The sequence below is a fragment of the Pipistrellus kuhlii genome, unplaced genomic scaffold (genome assembly GCF_014108245.1).
Source record: "Pipistrellus kuhlii isolate mPipKuh1 unplaced genomic scaffold, mPipKuh1.p scaffold_m20_p_6, whole genome shotgun sequence".
NCBI lineage: Eukaryota > Metazoa > Chordata > Mammalia > Chiroptera > Vespertilionidae > Pipistrellus > Pipistrellus kuhlii.
In genome coordinates this window covers 24,438,171-24,459,799 of record NW_023425562.1, presented here as the reverse complement: position 1 = coordinate 24,459,799, position 21,629 = coordinate 24,438,171, and positions in this window count along the sequence as shown.

Here is a 21,629-nt window from a genome sequence, read left to right as displayed (position 1 = left end):
GTCTGTGGAGCTGGATATATGTTCCTGTCGCTGTTTCTGTGAGACCATTGTGCCCATGAATCATGTAATAGGAAGTGGATATTTCCAAGTGTTTGTCTATAAACTGGTATGTGTTCTTGTGTGGGTCACTGGTATCCTGTGTCTGTGAACCAGGGAGTGTGTGTGTGTGTGTGTGTGTGTGTGTGCGTTTAACAGTATAGGTATGGGTATGTATAATTGTACCTTTTAACTGATGGTGGGAGGATGGATAGTGTATCCAGGGAGGAGAGAGAGTATATCCAAGTTGTCTTCATATCTGTTATAGCTCCATGTATGAACTGATGTGTGTTGGGGTGGATGTGTGTGTATCTGGGGTATGGGGATCTATGTGTATGAATAAATCTTTCAACTATGAGTGTTTTTCTACCTAGTGTTACCCTGTGTCTGTGTGTGTGTCTGTGTCTTTCTGTGTCAGTGTCTGTGTCTGTCTGTGTCTGTGTCTGTGTCTGTCTGTCTGTGTCTGTCTGTCTGTGTCTGTGTCTGTCTGTGTCTGTCTGTGTCTATCTGTGTCTGTGTCTGTCTGTGTCTGTGTCTGTGTGTGTCTGTGTGTGTGTCTGTGTGTCTGTGTCTGTGTCTGTCTATGTGTCTGTCTGTGTCTGTGTCTGTCTGTCTGTGTCTGTGTCTGTCTGTGTCTGTGTCTGTGTGTGTCTGTGTGTTTGTCTGTGTGTCTGTGTCTGTGTCTGTATCTGTCTGTGTGTGTGTCTGTGTGTCTGTGTGTCTGTGTCTGTAGAGGAGTGTGTCCCTGGGTGACTCATAGGATGTGTGTCTTCAGATCCCCCGCCATCCGCACCTTCCCTAACCAGCAGGGCAGGCAGCCAGGGGAGCTCCCGGGTGTCATTTGCCAGGGCACTTTCTGTCTGTCTGTGGGAGGGGGAGATGAGTTGATAAGGCTTATCTCCTAACGCCAGCGCCATGCTGAATAACTGCTCTAATGAGGCGGCCTCCCGGAGACCACCCTCTCCCAGGCATCCAGCCCCACCAGGGAAGAGCACAGGGGAGATGGTCCTGGGGTAGGGGCACAACCCGCCCTCCTCCCACGAATCCAGCAGGGCCTGTGTCCATAGGGCCTGCTGTAGTTCTGTTTTGTTTCCTCAGGGGTGGTGGTTCCAGGTCTCACAGCACCCACACAGCCAGCTCCCTGCTGCACCCGACTGGCCCAAACTGGCTGGAGCCTCCCAGGCTCCAATCTGTGGTCAGGAACACGGCTCTGAGAGGGCGGGCGGCGAGAGGCCTGGAGGTGGGGGCCGTAGGAGTGCGGGTGGATCGAGAGACATGGAGACCCAGGAAGAGGGATGAGACTGGAAGACCAAAGGGCAGGTTTTAAAACTCCACAGGGATAAGGGCCACAGACACTGGGGAGGCGGGAGGAGGTAGAGGGAGCACTCAGGGACAGACAGAAACAAACAACTAAAAAGTGGCAAAAAAGGGTTAGCGAGAGAGGAACAAAAGCAGCTAGAGTGTTAACTAGAAAAGAACATGGACGGAGAGAGGAGACAGAGGGAAACAAGACAATAGGGCATGCGGAGGAGAAAGGGCCCCAGAAAGAAGAGTGAAAGTGGGGACTGCGGGAGACGGTCTGGGCTGGAAGGACACACTGAGATGGAGAGCCGGCCAGGGCCTCAGCAGAGCGAGCGCCAACGCTAGCAGGGGAGACGGAGTGCCAGGTGGCGGGCGGCCGGGAGGGCACGGGTGCAGAGCCGGCGGGCCGGGCGGGGTTGCGGAGGTGAGGACGGCGGGCGGGCGGGGGTCCGCGCGGGGCTGCGCCGCTGTCCCGGGTAATTTTTCATCTCGGCCGGCTAATCTTTGTTCCCAGCGAAGATAATGAATAGCCAATCGTTATCTGCCCGGCTGCTGGAGGCTGCCCGAGAATGGGGTTGTACAGGGCTGGGAATTGTTTCCAAAGTGCCGCGGAATAAATGGTGTTCCTTATCTCTGCCTTCCAGATTATCGGAGCCCTTTCAGAGCGCGCACAACAAATGCGCCCGCCATCGAATGCATCATTTACCACCGCAGATCCGCGTGCTGATGGGCAGGCAGATAGCGGTCCACGGGGGGCACGCCAGGCGCCCGGCGGCGGCGGCGGCGGCGGCGGCGGCGGCGGCGGCACTACTGCTAGGCTGCAAGGTGGAAGTGGGGGGAGAGGGAGATCCGAATGTGCTCCCCAGCGTGCCCGCCTCTTTGGTTGGGCATGGGGGTGTGCCCGTGGATGGGCACTGAGCAAGCAAGGGTGCTGATGTGCACGCGGGTGTGTCAAACAAGTGTGCCGCAAGAAGTGCACGTGTGCAAGCCCATGCACACACAGGTGATGGGCGCGTGTGCTGGGAGTGCCTGGAGGTGGGGCTCTGTGAGGGTGCACAGAGGCAGAGGTATTGCACAGGAGTGTGTGAGCATGTGTGTCCCTGGGGGGAGGGGAGGGAACCACGTGTGTGAAGGCGTGGAGGTGCAAGCCCCTGTGTGTAAGGGTAATGGATGTGTGGATTGTGAGTGACCCAAATGGATCTGCCTCCAAGAAGCCCCTTCCCACTCTGTGTTAGGAGCTTGCATGCTTATAAGCGTGTGCATCCATGCACACCTGTGACTGCCAGGAGCGAAGGGGAAGATGTCGGAGTTGGCCCCAGCGTGTGCCCTGGTGTGTGTGTGTGTGCACGGATCTGCGTGAGGATGGCGGTTTCCTCGAGAATCTCTCTGCCCAGCTGTGCCCTCGTGGGTGCCTGGGGGGCTGTCCCCGCGCCTGCATGTGTGAGCTCGAGGGGGAGCACACGAGCTGGGGCCCCTTGGAGCTTGGGAAAGAAATGGCAAAGCAGAGAGAATGGTGCGTGTGGGTGTGATAGACGTCACAATGGAGTGGGATGTGCCCTGGGACATGCCTGCTTGTGACAGAAAAAGGGCTGTGTAAGGGAGAGGGTTCTCCTGAGAAGTTTGGGAGCCCCCAGAGATCCGAACCCGCCTCAGTGGCACCTCCTGCCAGGGGTCCCAGAGCCTCCCCAGCTCTAGGCTGGGGTGAGGGAGGCCGAGCTCTGCGGCCCGGGGAGCCGCGCGGTGAGTGACACGCGCCGCCGACAAAGGCTGTATTTTTCCAGGCGCGCGCCCCGCCCGCGATGGTCCCCATGGCGACGCAGATAGCGCTGCAGCCATTTTTCCTATCTCCCCGGAGCCTATTATATCGCGGGATTAGCTCATCTCCAGGCAGGTCAAACCCAAAGTCACACAACCTGCGCTGCGGGCCGCGCCCGGGACCCGCTGCCTCTCCCGGCGGGGGTCTCGTCGCCGCTCCGCGACCTCCGGCGGCGGCCCATACGCAGGCGCAGAGCGCCACCTGGCGGCCGCGGGGGCCAGGCGCGGGGGCTCCGAGGGCCGGCGGCAGGAATGGGTCTCCCAGGGAGAAGAGATGGGAAGGGGGTCTCCCCCCTCCAGAAGCAGGCTTTGTTTTGTCTCTGCTGTGTCGCTAGGGCCAGACTGGCACTCAGTAGATGCTCAAACATGTTTGTTAGAAGGATAGATGGATGGGCAAGAAATTAAGGATGAGGCAAACTTAGTTGGCAACAGGAAATCATTTATTGGAAGTTCGCACTGAATTTAGAATAAATGCCAAACTCCTTTGGGTCCTATACAATCGCCACTCAGACCTGGTTCCCCCCACTCGGGCTCCGGCCACAGAGGCCCTCTTTTTGTTCTTTGAGCAGGGACTTTGCTTGCTGTCCTCTCTACCCGAGTGTATTCTGCCTCTGCTCAGCTGTCACCCCTCAGAGAGCAAAGTCACTCTTTGCCCGACTTTTTTCAGTCTATACTATATAGGGTGTCTCCCCAAAAATGTATACACACACTTTGAGTAATGATAAAGGCAGTGTTTATTAAAATCCATTTCATTTTCAACATTGAGCTGTCAGCTATTAAAGTGTGTGTGTGCATTATTTTGGGACACCCTATATATTTCTTGTATAGCACTAGCACCTTGGAAAATTGTTTTTGCCGCTCTCTGTCTTTGCTTATTGTCAACTCCCCTGGAATGAATGCCAGGCTCCCTGGGCAGAGGGCTCTGCTTGGGGGAGGGGGAGTAATCCAGCGGCTGGAATGTGTCTGACAATCGATTGACATCAGTTACAACTTTGGGAATGAGTAAATGAGGGAGGAGGAGGCCAGACGAGAAAGGGGACCAGGCCCTTGCCCTTTATCATTATCACCAGGGGCCTGGCACACGAATTCATGCACAGGTGGCGTCCCTCGGCATGGCCTGTGGGGGATTGGGCTGAAACCAGCAGTCCCACGCCACCTGCTGCTCCTGCCTGCCACTCCTGCTCATCCCAGCCCCTCTGCGCCTGCCACTCAGTCAATCCTGACCCAGAGAGGCTCGCCAGCCATGGGCCCTGCATCTGGTGCCCATCCCAAGGGGTAAGAGGGTCCAGGATGCAACTGGTCCTCTGGGCAGGTGGTCAGATGCCCTTGCCTGCCGGGATCTGGATCCATCCTGCTTACTTAGCACAGGTTGTCAGGAGCCACCCGGCAGCTCTTTTTTATCTGGTTTCTTCTTTGCGGAGCGTCTAGGGAGGGGAAGCAGCCCTGGTGGCCGAGGCCGACTTCCAGGAGGCCATCAGCTCTGTCGGGATCCTGCAGGTGGCACCGGTCCATGAGTGCCTCCTTCGCCCTTCTCTGGACATTGGACAGGACTACTGAGGGAGGGAGTGACTGCTGCTGGACTGGTGGGCCTCCGGGATGGGTCAGTCAGCTGAACAGCATTGCCTCTGTGGGAACACGCTGACCACCAGGGGTCAACTCCTGTTAAGCGTCTTCCCCCTGGTGGTCAGTGCAAGTCATAGTGACCGGTCATTTGGTCACTTAGGCTTTTATGTATATAGATTTCTCTTAATTGTTATTCCATTCCCCATCCACACCCATGTTTTGCTCATTCTAGCCCTGAGGTGCCTAGCTCCACTGACCTGTTCCAGCCTATAAGTTCAGAGAGGCCTAGGATTGGGGGAGAGAAAAGCATAGAGGCCCCTCTACAGCTTGTGCCTGCCTTGCCTCTTAGGACAGAGGACAGTTCTCACCCCTCTTCCCTAGGGACTGGGAAGGACTGGGCTGCCGAGTGAGACTTCACTCATAATGCAAGATAATTATACCAGGGTTACCATGGCGTGGCGATGATTAATTACTGTGCATGGAGCAAGAACAGCAAGGTATCTACCCTGTTTCCCCGAAAATAAGACAGTGTCTTATATTAATTTTTTCTCCCAAAGTTGTGCTAGGTCTTATTTTCAGGGGATGTCTTATCTTTCCATGCGCTAGGTCTTATTTTTGGAGGATGTCTTATTTTCGGGGAAACACGGTAGAACAGAAAAGGCCACAGCCCACCTGGACTTCCTGCCTACCTCCGTGCTGGAGGAGACTAATTAGGCACCAGTCCAAGCTTCACCCTGGATGAGGAGCTGTGGGGTAGCTGAGGCTGTCTGCCAATCTCCATCACACACACACACACAAACACACACACACAGCCTGGCTGGGTGACCTTGGGCAAGTCATTTTCCTAATGAGCCTCAGGTCTGCCTCTGCAAACCCCCCTCCAGGGTTGTCATTAGAGTTACCAATAAACGTGTATTTAAAAAGAATGTTGTAACCCAGGCCTCGTAAATTGGCAGTTCAAGTCTCAGGAGCCAATACAATGACTCCTGGTTGCCAATATTTTGAAGTGGGGGATTTCACACACAGAGCCTCATTTCCAGCTTCTCTTGAAAATTAGAAGGCTGGTTACCTCTAGCCTACTTTCCTGCCTGGTAACATAATGCTGTGGTTCTGTTTTGCCAAGCACGTGGGCCATTGCGCCAGGGTCCCCATCCACCCGCTAAAGGCCCCTGGGCCAGGGATGTGTCCCTCACAGAAATACTGGGTGCTTAGCTGTGTGGCTTTTGGCCCTTCTTCATATCCTTTGGTGGAATTTCCAATATCTTTCCCCCTCCAGGTACCATAAACCACCTACTATTTAATTAGTTAACTAATAAGGCCAATCAGGACTTTAAAAAATACATGCTAAGCTACACTGTTTTGGACCCTGAGTGTACAATATTGAACAAAGCAACAGTGGTGCCTACCCTCAGGGAGCCATCAGACAAGACTCAGCACACAGATTAATGCATCATCACAAACGGTGATAGAAACTCTAAAGGGGGAAGAGCACATATTCACAAATATGGAACCCAAGCTTTTTTGCAGAGACTTCTCTGGACCAGCCTGTACTGAGAGGTAAGGAACATGGAATGAAACCAGATATGGTCACTGTGTGCAGCCAGCTCCGAGGGTGTCAGAAATGTGGGCACATCAGGAGGTCCTGATAACTTCAGCCTGCGAATTGAAAGCCCAGGGTACTCGTTAGAGGAGAGGCACTTACCTTACTCTAGGAGCATAATATATAAAGAATGCCTGCAAATCAATAAGAAAAAAAATACAATAGGCAAAAATAGGCAAAGAGTATGATCAGGAAAGTCATGAAAAAGGAAATAGAAATGAAGCTTTATAAATGAAAACATACTCAATCTCAGATAAATAAAAGTTTAAAACACATTGAGATATTTGGGATGAGTAAAATTAGATTATGATGATGGTTGTGACTCCCATAACTTTATTAAAACTCGTTGAAATGTAACATTTAAATTAACTTTGTGGTATGTAAATTATCCCACAATAAAGCTGTTTGAAAATAAACTAAAAACCACTTTATGATACCATTTTATACTCTCAGTATTACCAAATATCAAAACATTTTATTACAGCTGAAACCGGTTTGGCTCAGTGGCTAGAGCGTCAGCCTGTGGACTCAAGGGTCCCAGGTTCGATTCCAGTCAAGGGCATGTACCTTGGTTGCAGGCACATCCCCAGAAGGGAGTGTGCAGGAGGCAGCTGATCAATGTTTCTCTCTCATCGATGCTTCTAACTCTCTATCCCTCTCCCTTCCTCTCTGTAAAAAAATTAATAAAATATTTTTTAAAAACACACATTTGATTACATACTATGTTCCTAATGGGGTGGAGGAGACAAGTTGGTGGGAGTGTCAATGGATGAACTCTTGGGAGTGACACTATCAAATTTACAAAAGCTCTTATGCTTTAAGCCAAGAATTCCATTTATAGGACTTTACATGATAGATCTGCTCTTACTCTTGTGAATGTTTAAGGAAATTCACTGCAGTTTTGTATATTGTGGCAAATGATTAGAAGCAAAAGATGCTTATCTAAAAGAAATTGTTAAAAAGTATTGTTATACAGACAAACAGTGGTTGTCATGCTGCTGTCACAAAAGAGAGAGGAATAAGAAAAAGCGGGTCTTTATGTACAGGCACTGGATGATCCCAAGGTAGACTTGGTAGAAAAATAAGTGTAGAAGGTAAGTGTGGACGCCACTGTTTGGTTAACAATAGAGGTAAAGAGAGAAGATATACACATATTTGTTCACATATTCATAGAATTTTCCTCGATAGAAAACAAGAGAAACTGTTAACAATAGTTGGCACTTACAAAAGGATGTAGGTTTGGGTGGCTGGGGATGGGGAGAGGAGAAAGGGTTAACTGTGTAAGCTTTGATTATTACTGAAATTACATAGATAGATGGTAGGTAGGTAGATAGATATTGAAATAGAGATAAATACACACACACACACACACATATATCCTATACATATATAGGATATATATCCTTTACAAAAAAAATAAAGATTAAAAACAAAAATGAAAAAAATATATTAAAAATAAAGATGGAGAAGAACAGAAGTTTACCAAGAAGAGAAGTCAGGGGATAAAATTTCCTGCTGGCTAGAACATAGGGGAACAAGCTCTCCTGCCCTATTGGCCGGGTGAGTTGCTACAAGGACTTTGCAGAATAATCCAGCTGTATCTAGTGCAGTGGGAATACTGATGCCACGTGACCTGAAAATCCCTCTTCTAGGTGTATGAGAAATCCCCACATGAATAAGAGAGATGTAGGCACTATCCGTGTTACTTTATTTTCCATCTCCATTTATCCCCCCGATACCCTCTTCTACCTCCAAGCACCCCCCTCCCCCTGCAATCACTCATGGGGCATCATTTGTAAAATAAAAAATTTTAAAGAAACTTTGGAGTCAAGCTAGTAGCCCATCTCAAAGGCGCTGCATATACAGTAGTGGGGCATTCTTCACATGGAATGCCATGCAGTAATTACATTGTATGGAGACTTCTGAGGCAACTAAGGTTTCAGTCAAAGAACTGGCACTTTTTAAAAACATATTTTTATTGATTTCAGGAAGGAGGGGAGAGGGAGAGGGAGAGAGAGATAGGAAGATCAATGATGAGAATCTTTGATTGGTTGCCTCCTGCATGCCCCACACAAGGGATCAAGTCCACAAGCTGGGCATGTGTCCTGACTGGGAATCAAACCGGGACCTCCTGGTTCATAGGTCAACGCTCAACCACTGAGCCACACCAGCTGTGCTTGGCAGAATTTCTAACACAAAAATAGTACTGTACATTGTTTATGGAAATGAAGCATATGAAGTAAAAGTATAAAAACATAAATGGGATTAAATATTCTGGGAGATTTAAAACTAAGATCTGGAAAACAGCAAGCCATGCCATGTTCTTGGATGGGAAATTTTAATACCATAAAAATGTCAATTCTCATATATTTTTGTATAAATTTAATATAACTCAAATTAGAATACTAACAGGGTGGTATTTTAAAACCTGGATTAAATGTCCTGAAAGGTCAAGTGGCAGAATAAATGCCCAAGAATAACTAAGGAAAATTGCAAAAAGAATAAATAACATAAGATTTTTCACCTTACTGGAATTAAGCACATATTATAAAGCCACTACAAGCAAATCGATATGGCATTGGCAGAGGAATAAACCATTTAAAATAATAGAGAATCTAAAAGTAGATTCCAGTCTATATTAGAATGTAGCATATGACAAAGATAGTATTTCCATTCAATGGGAAGGGGTAGATTATAAAATAAATGGTGTTTCCTCCCAGGTGGAAGGAAATAACATTCAGCCCCTCTTGTGTGTCTAAATAAACTCCAGATGAATTAAAATTTAAATGTGAAAAATAAATAACTGCTGAAACCGGATTGGCTCAGTGGATAGAGAATTGGCCTGCGGACTGAAGGGCCCCAGGTTCGATTCCGGTCAAGGGCATGTACCTTGGTTGTGGGCACATTCCCAGGGGGGGGTGTGCAAGAGGCAGCTGATGGATGATTCTCTCTCATCGATGTTTCTAACTCTCTGTCCCTCTCTCTTCCTCTCTGTAAAAAAATCAATAAAATATTTTTAAATAAATAAATAAATACCGATCTTGCAAACCTCTCTGAGGAGACATGCAGTCTAGACAGAGGCGACAGTATGTTTGAAGGGCAGTGGGTGAGAGGGCTAAGCATGCTCTGGAAAAGGCAGAAGCTCTGTGCGACTGGAATGAGGGGAGCGGCCAGGTGTGCCGGGAGGCTAACCAGCAGTCTCTGACACAAATACATGTGTCCGGAGTTCTTGTAAAGACTGCCATTGTTTAAACTGGCACACAGTAGGTGCTCAATAAACGCTGGCTTCTTTCTTTGCTCTTCTGGTCTGCACACCTTGCTTCTCTCTTCTATGGCCTTTCTCTGTCCCCAGACTCCAAGGATGAGCTCCACTCCCAAAGACAGACCCCGTGTGTGTGTGTGTGGGGGGGGGGGGGGGTTCCGTAGCATTTACTACCACTCCCAAAGACAGACCCCGTGTGTGTGTGTGGGGGGGGGGGGGTTCCGTAGCATTTACTACAACTATTTGTTTATTGTTCGTTGTCTATCACTCTCTCCATTCTAATATAAACAACATAAAAAGAGGGACCATATCCTTATTATCCACCCAGGAAAATAGAAACCACTTGGAAAGATTAAAACTTAATGTCAAACTTTATAAGCAAGGACTTGATGGTGTAAGCAATGAAACTGCTAAGAACAGGGGACAGTGAGGCAAGCCAGAAAGAAGCAGCAGGAAGCTGACACCTCCCCCAGGGATGGAGAGAAAGAAAGGGAGAGTGTTTTCCAAGTTCAGGGCCTGGGGAGACCCAGAGGATGTTCAACAGGCCTGTTCTGCGAGAGACGGAGCCACAGAAGAGACGGAGCCACAACCAGAGTGGCCACCCAAGACAGGGCTGGGGAGAAACACTCTGCCTCTCCTTTTCTCTGCTCTTCTGTCTAAGCCTCCAGAGCCTCCATAGGTTGAATCCAGCAGGGAGCCACCTGCAAGAGTGGGCTCCCCACCACCACCACCACCACCCCCCCCCCACACACACACACACACATACATAACACAGAACAGAGCAAGGGATCGCTCTGAAGAAAAACTAGCTGGAGGAGGCACTGGGACCTTGTTTGTCTTGTCTATCTGTATATCAGAGCTCCAAAGACATAGCCTGGCACATAGTAGGACCTCATTAAACAGTGAAAGAATAGATGGGTTCTCAACTCATCACATGCAGAAAGCTGCTTAGAGTCTCAAAACAACGCTTGTCCCAGGAGGGCATCCCGGTTGCCAGGTCCGCAGAGGCAGTTTGTCCCAGGCGGGCAGTATGGCCACCAAGTTCTGCTCGGCCAGCATCTGCGATGATCCCTCCAATTCCAGGATTCAGCTTAACCTGCTCAACTCCTACCCGGAGGGGGCTGTCCTCTTCTCAGGCTCCATGAGCTCCCAGCAGCCTCCACAATGAGTGTCAAGTAGGACATCCTCACCTGAGAGACAGAGACAGTGAAACAAAGAGACTGAGAGATAGAAACAGAAAGAAAAACAAAGACAGACAGGGGGAGAGGGAAGCAGCCCTGTGGACAGCTGCTTTCTGCCCGCCTGGCCCTGCATACACTAACACTGGGTACAGCCTCCATGAACATGTCGGGCAAGACCTGTGGGGAGTGCGTGGATGCTACTAGACGGGCTTCCAACCATCAGAGGAGCCACAGCACGTCCTGTGGTCCAGCACGAGAATGGGCAGCTCCATCCACAGCCTGCAGAAGACTCGGAAGGACTGGCTGAAGGGTCCAAACGCTGGTGGGAAGGTGGCGACGAAGCATTCGATGAGCCGCTGGTGGGAGCGAGCCTGCATCCGTGCCCCTCGGCGAGGATTCTGGCGATTCTAATAAAGAGATGCACACGCGTCAACTCGGCGGCTCCCCGCGCAGGAGCAGCTCTCGGCAGCACCGATTGAAACGTCCACAACCACGGGTACAACACTCCTGGAAACAACCCAAACATCTGTTCGCAGGGAGAGGGTAACACAGCAACGCCGTTCATCCGTGTGGCGACGGAATCTCACCAGCAAGACTCTGAGGAGAAAGCAAGTCACAGAGCACAGGTAGATTCCATTTACATAATGTCTAAAAACAAATAAATGGCCAAAACCCGGTTGGCTCAGTGGATAGAGCGTCGGACTGTGGACTGAAAGGTCCTAGGTTCGATTCCGGTCAAGAGCATGTGCCTTGGTTGCAGGTACATCCCTAGTGAGGCAGCTGATCGATGATTCTCTCTCATCATTGTTTCTAACTCTTTATCCTTCTCTCTTCCTCTCTGTAAAAAAAAATAATAATAATAATTAATAAAATATAAAAATAAATAAATAAAGTAAAAGCATTGTTAAAATAAATAAATATATATATATAAATGTTTTTATACATTCTGTGGGTTTTGCATACCCATTTGTGCACAAGGCTGTAAAGACAAAACTGGGGTACACAGCACCTCGTGGTTGACCTGAGGCAGCTTCAAGAGTGGTGTGGATGCAAAAGGTTTTCACCTCGGAGGCAGGCGTGAGAGTGAGCATGGGTCCTGAGCCAGCCTGACGCGCTACCCTGGCCAGCAGCCGGGAGGAAATGGCAGTGCCCAACCTGACCATGAATTTGTGCTCAATAAATGGTAGCTGTTATTATCATTTATGTCATTCATATATCACTCTTATTTCATAGGTGGATGGAGACCCAGGGAGGGAGGCCAATTGTCCTGGGACACACAGTCTGCAGGTCACAAAGTTGGGACTTGAGCCAGACCTCCTGGTCATTTCCACCCCTCAAAGGTGCCACTTAATATTCCGTGCTTTTCAAGTCTGCCTAAGTTAAGGTGACCAGACGTCCAGCTTTTGGCGGAACAGTCCCAATTTTTAACAATTTGTCCCGCGTCCCACAGCTTTAAAAAAAAAAAAAAAAAAAAAAAAAAAAAAAAAAAAGTCACCTTAGCCTAGAACTTCTGGGGGAAGTTTTTGTTTTGGACAAGAGAGAAACATGAGAAGGATTGTCTCTGGCCTCCGGTTGGTCTAACCTGTGTCCACTATGTTGAAGTGCTAACCCCCAGTGCCTCAGAATGTGACTGTATTTGAAGATAGGTCTTTTAAAGAGGTAATCAAGGTGAAATGAGTTCATAGGAGTGGGCCCTAATCCAATAGGATTAGTGCCCTTATAAGAACAGGATTTAGGTAGGACACAGGCACACACAGAGAGACAACCAAGTGAACACACAGGGTGAAGACAGTCATCTGCAAGCCAAGGAGAGAGGCCTCAATGAAACTAACCCTACCAACACCTTGATCTCTGACTTCCAGCCTTCAGGGCAGCAAGGGAATAAGTGTCTGGTTGATGGTACCCATGATGGCAGCTGTAGGGAATGAATATGCATTCTTTGAACAAACTAGGGCTAGCACCTGTGTTTTGTGGGTGTGAGGCAGCTCCCTGGGGAGCATGCAGTGGGATAAACTAGCACTCCAAGGATGCTGAGCAGAAAGAAGAAAGAACCTGTGTCCCTGAGAACATAACTGGAGCTGCCACACTGTTACTACGGCGAGTATCAGCTGCTGTGAGTGTTGATTACTAAAGACTCACATCTGCCCCTCCCATGCTGCCTTCAGAAGCAGCCTCTTCTGATTACAGCCTTCTCCGTGAGGCAGCCTGAGAGACAAAAGGCCCCAAGCCCTTGCCTCCAGGAGAACTAACTCTGTGATGCCATTTATTCCCCCAGAGCTCCCAGCAGGATCGGGCTGAGAGCACATTCTGACTAAGCTCCTTCCCACTTCCTGGCTCTGCTCTCCTTCCCCTCCAGGGTTCTCCGGAGAGCACTCTATAAACCAGCCGACATACACTCAAACCTTTGTCTCAGGCTCTGCTTTCAGGAAACCTGATCTGAGACAGAGGTGAAGGGTCTGTGGTACCATGTGACAATTGGAGGCAGAGTTCACGCGGCTGTTGGACACATAGAAGCCAGGAAAGAGGCCAGGGCTAGACAGAGCTATTAGGAAGCAATCTGCATCCTCACACTTCATTCTTCCTGTGACACGGTGAGGGGGGCCATATCTAAATGCTAATGTGTTTATGAAATCACTGAACTGGTATTTCTCTGCCTTCAACAGTGAAAAAGCCAAGGACCCAAGGAGACCTCTAAAAGGGCAGAGAAGAGAAACACCCTGCTGGTCTTTGCCAGGACAATGCCTCTCAGAAGCAGGCCAGTCTTACACACACACACACACACACACACACACACACACGCACAAGCACTTTTTAAAAAGGCTTCAAGAGAGCGGAGGGCAACACAATCTCTCCTCCTCTCTACCTCCCTCCCCATCCCTTCCACTAAAAAAAAAAAAAAAAAAAAAAAATCAATGGAAACAATATCCTCACCTGAGGAGTAAGGATTGCACACAAACACAAAAAAAATACTCTCTGAGGAGTGAGGGGTCTCAACCCACCGCTGGGCTCCCCAACTGGTCTGCACCGAAAAGGCCCAAAAGCAGCACATTCCGTGGCCAGCTTCAGACAACATCAGAGCGGGATTTGATAAGTTTCACAGACAGCGTGTCCAAAAGGAGATTGCGGCCTCCCAGACCCCGCTGAGACAAACTCTACTATGTGTGGTCAGCACAGCAGTTGCATGCCTCAATTCAGGTTGAGTCTCAGAGTCAGCAAGCCTGAGGATTTATCCCACACACGAATGCGTCAGTAGCAATCAAGACTCAATTAAAACAGGAGCACAACATAACCCACACAAGGGACATTACTGGAGCACCTAGCTCAGATGATCAAGGAAACTGTACCCACTGGACTCTCCAGAACATATACTCCATAAAGCTACCCACTAAGATTGGGAGTCATATCAGATCTAGCGAATACATAGAAACAAACACAAAGGCAGCCAAAATAGAGAGACAATGAAACTGTCCCTAAATGAAAAACAGGAGAAATGTGATCCTCTTTGGCTTCATCTTGTTTGGGAACCAATTTTAAGAAATGATGACTGAAAATTTCCCTAACCTGCTGAAGAAAAAATATATACAAGTCCAGGAAGGACAGAGGGTCCTAAACTAAAGAGCTTCTGCACAGCAAAAGAAACCAGCATCAGAACTCACTCTATGGCCCTAGCCAGTTTGGCTCAGTGGATAGAGCACCGACCTGCAAACTGAAGGGTCCCAAGTTCGATTCTGGTCAAGGACACATACCCAGGTTGTTGGCTCGATTCCCCCATAGGGGTTGTGCATGAAGCAGCGGATCAATGATTCATTCTCATCATTGATGTTTCTGTCTCTCTCTTCCTCTCCCTTCCTTTCTGAAATCAATTTTAAAAAAAGTTTAAAAATCACTATATAGGAGAACATACCCACCAATGATATATCTGATAAGGGATTAATTTCCAAAATGTACCAAAAACTTATACAATTCGACAAAAGAAAGACAGACAATCCAATTGACAAAATTCAGGGCAAAGGACCTGAATAGACACTTCTCCAAAAAGGACATACAAATGGCCAAGAGACATGAAAAAATGCTCAACATCACTAATCATCAGAGAGTTGCAAATTAAAATGACAATGAGTTATCTCCTCAATTCAGCCAGAATGGCTACCATAAAAAAATTGACAAACAAGTGCTGGAAGGATGTAGAGAAAAAGGAAACCTAGTGCCCTGCTGGTAGGAATGAAGACTGGTGCAGCCGCTATGGGAAATAGCATGGAGTTTCCTCAAAAAATTATAAAAGGAACTGCCATTTGACCCAGTGATCCCACTTCTAGAAATATATCCTAAGAAACCCAAAACACTAATCACAAAGAATATATGCACAAGTGTTCATAGCAGTGCAATTTACAATAGCCAAGATTTGAAAACAGCCTAAGTGCCCATTAACAGATTAGTGGATAAAAAAACAAAAACAAAAATAAACAACAAAAAAACTGATACATTTACACAATGGAATAAAAAAGAAAGAACTCTTACCATTTGGAACAGCATGGATGGACCTGGAGAGTATTATGCTAAAGTGAAATAAGCCAGTAGAGAAAGATAAGTATCACATGATTTCACTCATATGTGGTGATCAAAAATAAAATGGTGATCAAAAATAGACCCAATATCATAGAAACATGAACAGACTGTTGAACCAACACTACTTATTGAAGAGACTGTCTTTATTCCATCACAAGTTCTTGCCTCATTTGTCAAATATTAATTGGGCATAGTGGTTTGGGTCAATTTCTGGGTTCTCTGTTCTATTTCATTGATCTATATATGTTTGTTCTTGTGCCAGTACCAGGCAGTTTTGAGAACAGTGGCTTTGTAGTAAAACTTGATATCTGATATTGTAATCCCTCCAACTTTTTTCTTCTTTCTCAAAATTGCTGCAGCTATTTGGAGTCTTTTTAGATTCCATATACATTTTTGGAATATTTGTTCTAGATCTGTGAAATATGCTATTGGTATTTTAATAGGGACTACATTGAATTTATTAAGTGCTTTGGATAGTACAGACACTTTAATGATGTTAATTCTTCCAGTCCATGAACATGGTATATTCTTTCACTCATTTTCCTTTTCCTCTGTCTCTTTTTTCAACATCACAGTTTTCCCAGTACGGGTCTTTTACCTCCTTCATTAAGTTTATTCCTAAGTATCTTAATTTTTTATTGCAATGGTAAAGGGATTTTTTTTTTTTTTTTTTTTTTTTTTTTAGTTTCTCTTTCTGAGAATACATTATTATTGTGTAAAATTTTCATTGATTTCTGGGTGTTAATTTTGTATTCTGCTGCATTGCTAAATTTACTTACTAAATCTAGTAATGTTTTGGTGGGATCTTTAGGGTTTTCTATATACAATATAATGTCATGTATGAATAATGGCAGTTTTACTTCCTTCTTTCCAATTTGGATGCTTTTTATTTTTTCTTCTTTTCTAATCACTTGGCTAGAACTTCCAGTGCTACGTTGAATAAGAGTGGTAAAAGGGGATATCCCTGTCTTGTTCCTGTTCTTAGGGCACATGGTTTTAGTTTTTGCTCAGTGAGTATGATGTTGGCTATAGGTTTGTCATATCGATATATGGCCTTTATTATCTTGAGGTATGATTCCTGTATTCCCACTTTGCTGAGAGTTTTTATCAAAAACTAGAGTCTCTATGTTATTTATTTCCACTCTCATTTATTATTTCCTTACTTCTACTCCTCTGGGGATTTCTTACTGTCTGTTCTCTTTATAATTCTTTTAGTTGTATGGTTGGATTGTTTATTTGAGCTTTTACTTGTTTCTGGAGGTAAACCTATAATGCTATGAGCTTCCCTCTCAGAACTGCTTTGGCTGTGTTCCATTGATTTTAGGTTATTTTGTGTTCATTTTTATTTATTTCCAGGAGGATTTTTATTTCTGCATTGATCTCATTGGTAACCCATTCATAGTTTAATAATATGCTATTTAGCCTCCATGTGTTTAAATGTTTTTTAGTGTTTTTATTGTAGTTTATTTCTAGTTTTATGCCATTGTGATCCAAGATGATGCTTGATATGATTTAAATCTTTTTGAACTCACAGAGACTTAGTTTGTGTCCTAAAATGCGGTCTATCTTTGAGAATGGCACCCTCGCACTTGATAAGAATGTATATTCTGTAGCTGTGGAGTAAAATGTTCTGTAAATGTAAATTAATTACATCTGATCCAGTGTGTCATTTAGGATTGCTATCTCCTTGGTGATTTTTTGTCTAGAAGATCTACCCAGTGATGTCAGTGGGCAGTTAAATTCCCTTACTATGATTGTATTACTATTGATCTCCCCCTTAAAGTCCTCTGGAAATTTTGTTGGCTTTTTTTTATGTGGGTGCTTCTATATTGGGCGCACAGATATTTACCAGGTTTGTATTATCTATCTGTATTGATTCCTTTATTATTATGTAGTGACCTTCATAGTTTCTTGTTATGGTGTTTGTTTGAATATCTATTCTGTCAGATATGAGTATTGCTACCTCAGCTTTTTTTTTTTTTTTTTTTTTTTTTTTTTTTTTTGCATTTGCATTTGCATTTGCATGGAAAATTTTTTCATCCCTTCACTTTCATCATGTATGAGTTTTATTCTGAGGTGGGTCTCATGTAGATAACATATATGTGGTTTTCGTTTTCTTACCATTCAGCTACCCTATGTCTTTTGATTGGAGCACTTAAGACATTTACATTTAAGGTTATTGATAAATTTTTATTGCCATTTTTCTTTATGTCTATGTTCCTCTCTTTCTATTTTTTTCTTTTTCTTACACCAATTCCTTTAGCATTTTTTTGCAGTACTGGTTTGGTGATAATAAACTCCTTTAGCCTTTTCTTGTCTACAAAGCTCTTTATTTCACCTACAATTTTGAATGATAGTCTTGCTGAATAGAATAGTCTTATATTCCGTCCCCTGTTTTTCATTACTTTGAATATTTCATGCCACTCCTTTATGGTCTGAAGTGTTTCTTTTGAGAAATCGACTGACAGTCTGATGGGAACTCCCTTGTAGGTAACTTTCTGCCACACTCTTGCAGCTTTTAAGATTCTTTCTTTGTCTTTGACAATTGACATTTTAATTATGATATGTCTAGTATGGGTCTTTTAGGGTTCATCTTGATTGGGACTCTGTGTGTTTCCCGAACTGGAGTGACTTTTTCCTTCACCAAGTCAGGGAAGTTTTCTGCCATTATTTCTTCAAACAGGTTCTCTATTCCTTACTCAGGTTTTTCTCCTTCTGGTACCCCTTTTTTGGTTTAAGGCACTCCGAAGACTGCCCTGACAAGGATGGCCAGGAGAATAGAGTTGGCTAGAATAGACTAACATTAACAAGCAGAAACTACTTGTTCACATAGTAAATATTTGAATTAGTTTGGTCTACACCCTTGAGTTCAGCAGGACTCCTCTGTGACTTATGGTAACATACTCTCCTACAGTAGGTCCCCAGGGAACAAATGTCAAAATGTTTATTGGGAAGCCTTAAAAATCACTAATTTGCAAGGGAACAAGGGAAATAGGATTGGACAGAAAAAGAAGTTGAACTGTGATGCAGTCACTACAAACAACGACTCAGCCAATCTCACAGAAAGCTTTAGGCCTGGAGTGGCCCCCAGAGTTGTCTGGAGTTGGAGTAATGAGGCTGGGTCTTTTATAGATTGATTGGTTAATTGATTTTGGAGAGGGAAGAAGGGAGAGAGAGATAGAAACATCAATGGTGAGAATCATTGATTGGCTGCCTCCTACATGCCCCCTACTGGGGATGAAGCCCACAACTGGGGCATGTGCCCTTGACCAGAATCAAACCTGGGACCCTTCAGTCAGGAGGTCGATGCTTTATCCACTGGCCAAGCCAGCTATGGTGGGACTGGGTCTTTAGACTCATACACTGACAAGTCTTGGGAGAGGCAGCCTTTGAAGAGCAACTCAGCTAGGAGCCATCAGCAATCAGCATCCCCTAGCAGTTAGGGGATATGTTGGGGGTCTGTGGAGACACATTAGTGTCCAATGCACTTCCTGACTCCGCCAAAAACCTTTTCAGGAAGTGAAAGTGTCCCAAGTCCTCTCTCCATACTTAGCTCCACTTTCCCGAAAATCCCTGGCTTTTGTTTTGGGAGCACCATAAAGCCATCTGGATCATCCCCAAACTATGGGATGCTGGCACCCAAAGAACTGTGGGCAAATGGCCAATCCTCAAGCCCCTTGGTCAACTTCTCACAGCTGCCCTTGGCAAGAAGTGCATAGACTAATGGGATGCACTTTCTCTTCCTTTGCCAGCCAGCGGACCGCTCCCCCACCCCACCCGCCCTCTAAGAATGGCCAAAGAATCCACCCCATCCCTCAGAATTCACTCCTGCCATGCCTGCTCTGAATGGTGCTGAACTTCACTGCATGCACTTGTGGGTCATTTCCTGGCACAGGGTCTAGTGGGGTTCTGACCATGGGGTCTCCTCCAATGGAATTTTGGGGGTAGATCTTCACTTGAACACCAAGAAGAGCTCTTGGCATAGGATGGTGGCTTCTCAGAAGTGAACAACTCCTTCTGGCTTCTCTGTATACTTAACAGCTCCTTTTTCTGACCAGAGGACGGGGGGACCCCGGGAGCCTACTGCTCAAAGGCATGACCTAGAGAAAAAGGAGTGTGTGTTGTGGCTGACAGGTTTCTGGGAGATGCTGTCAGTTGTGTTTCATTCTCAGACTTCCTTCGGCCTCTGTGGGAGGACTAGCCATGCCAGCGGGCACATGTGGCACAGCAGGCTGGATTGCAAAATATATCCGGCATGGCAGTTGGTGAAAGAGTTATGCAATAGCCGCCAACTTACGGAAACCACTGCGAGACGCTCCCAGGAGTAGAGGCTCCTAGCTTTGCCAACCTGGGCTTGGGTTCCACATCAGCAGTCTAAAGAGTGGCCCAGGCTGTGGGGTATCAAGAAAGATCTTCCCTGCCAAAACTGGTTTGGCTCAGTGGATAGAGCATCAGCCTGAGGACTGAAGGGTCCCAGGTTCAATTCTGGTCAAAGGCATGTACACTAGTTGTGAGCACATCCCCAGTAGGAGTTGTGCAGGAGGCAGCTGATCGATGTTTCTCTCTCATCAATGTTTCTATCTCTATCCTTCTCTCTTCCTCTCTGTAAAAAAAATCAATAAAATATATATTTTTAAAAAAGAAAGATCTTCCCTGAAGTCACCCTGGTAACACATGACCCACAAGACCCAACATTGCTGATATCTTCTCCTCTGAAGGTCTCCAGGGCTAATCTTTCTTTCAGAATTTAGGAACTCCAGAAAACAGTCAAAGTTGGTTATCAACTGCCCCTCAGACCCCCAGATCTCCTAGATAGGAGGTCCCCCTTAGAAAGGGACAGGGCCAACCTGGAGAAGGGTCTGGAATGGGCACTGAATGGGGAGGAGGCTAGAGGTCCCATCCTGTAAGGAATTGACTAAGTAGCCTTGAGAAGAGCAGTGTGAGGGGACTCACTCATTGACCTTCTAAGTCTCTGTCCCAATATGGAGAAAGCAGGTGGCATTCTGGGGCACAGGTGACAAAGCTGGGACCTGAAGGAAGTCAGAGGGTGGCAGATCCCAGTCCCATATCAGAAAGAGCTTCCTCCATGAGCTCTCCATGGTGGGATGGATGAAAAAAAGGGAATGAGCTCATTATCATGGAAGCAACTAGACAACCACAAAGATAATCTAAGCAGTATCAGTGCCCTGTCCTGTAAGAGCCACTCACCTGCACAGAGAAATAATCGGAATTCCTGAAAAGGAGAGTGAAGGGAGGAATTTTGCAAATCAAGCAGGAAGGCAGGTGTCTTTGGGGAACAGACCTGCCAAGCCCCTCCTGCCCCCTGAGCTCCACATCTCCCTCCAACGGTGGGGAAGGAATGGAGAATGGACTTGGAAATCAAATCCACCTGAATATGAATCCCAGCTGATATTCATTCTCTGCGTAATCCAGGGTCAGTCATTTGCCTTCTCTCAGCCCGTGGTTTCTCCTCTGAGGATTACTTGAGATGAAGGATGCCAAACAGTTAATGGTCAAGAGAAGAAAAATTGGTTTTATTTCAATCCCATCACCCGGCCACATTGAATCCTCAAACCGAAACCTTACCACCTGGAGTGACAAAAATTGACATCAAGTTAGAATGCATCCTTATAGACATTCTCATGTGCCTTATGTACGAACTAGAGACCCAGTGCATGAAATTGTGCGGGTAGGGTTCCTAGGCCTAGCCTCCTGAGAACAGGGCTGTCCTCGGACCGTTCGCCAGTCCCCAGGCGGAACGCTGCCTTCGCCGCTGGACTGTCAGGCCATTGGGATCACCAGCTCATCCCTGGGTGCTCCGGGCTCAGGCCTGCGGGAAAGCAGGCTCTGGTGACTTCACCTCCATGTGTGTGCGCCGAGCTACTGCTGATGGAACACATTGCCTGCTCAGGGCGCTCACTCAGGAGCCGCCAACACTGCCGCTGGTGCTGGAGCTTGAGGTGCTGACAGAAGCTGTAGGGCACATCCATGACCTACCCACCCCAGCATGAGCGGCCCCGAGCGGGCAGCGCGTTCCAGCAGCAGCAGCCCGGCGCAAGTGCATGGAGGTGAAGTCGCCGGTGCCTGCTTTCCTGCAGGCCTGAGCCCCGTTGGTGATCCCAACGACCTAACAGCCAGCCCAATTCTCCCACCACCCACCCCAATTTCCCTGTTCACCATTGCTGATTTATCAGAGCCTGGGGGCTGGGGGCAGCGACCGAGATGTGCTCAATGCACCTCATGGTGACCAGTCTTTTGGTCTTCCTGGTCGTCATGGACACTGGCTTTTTATTTATATAGATAC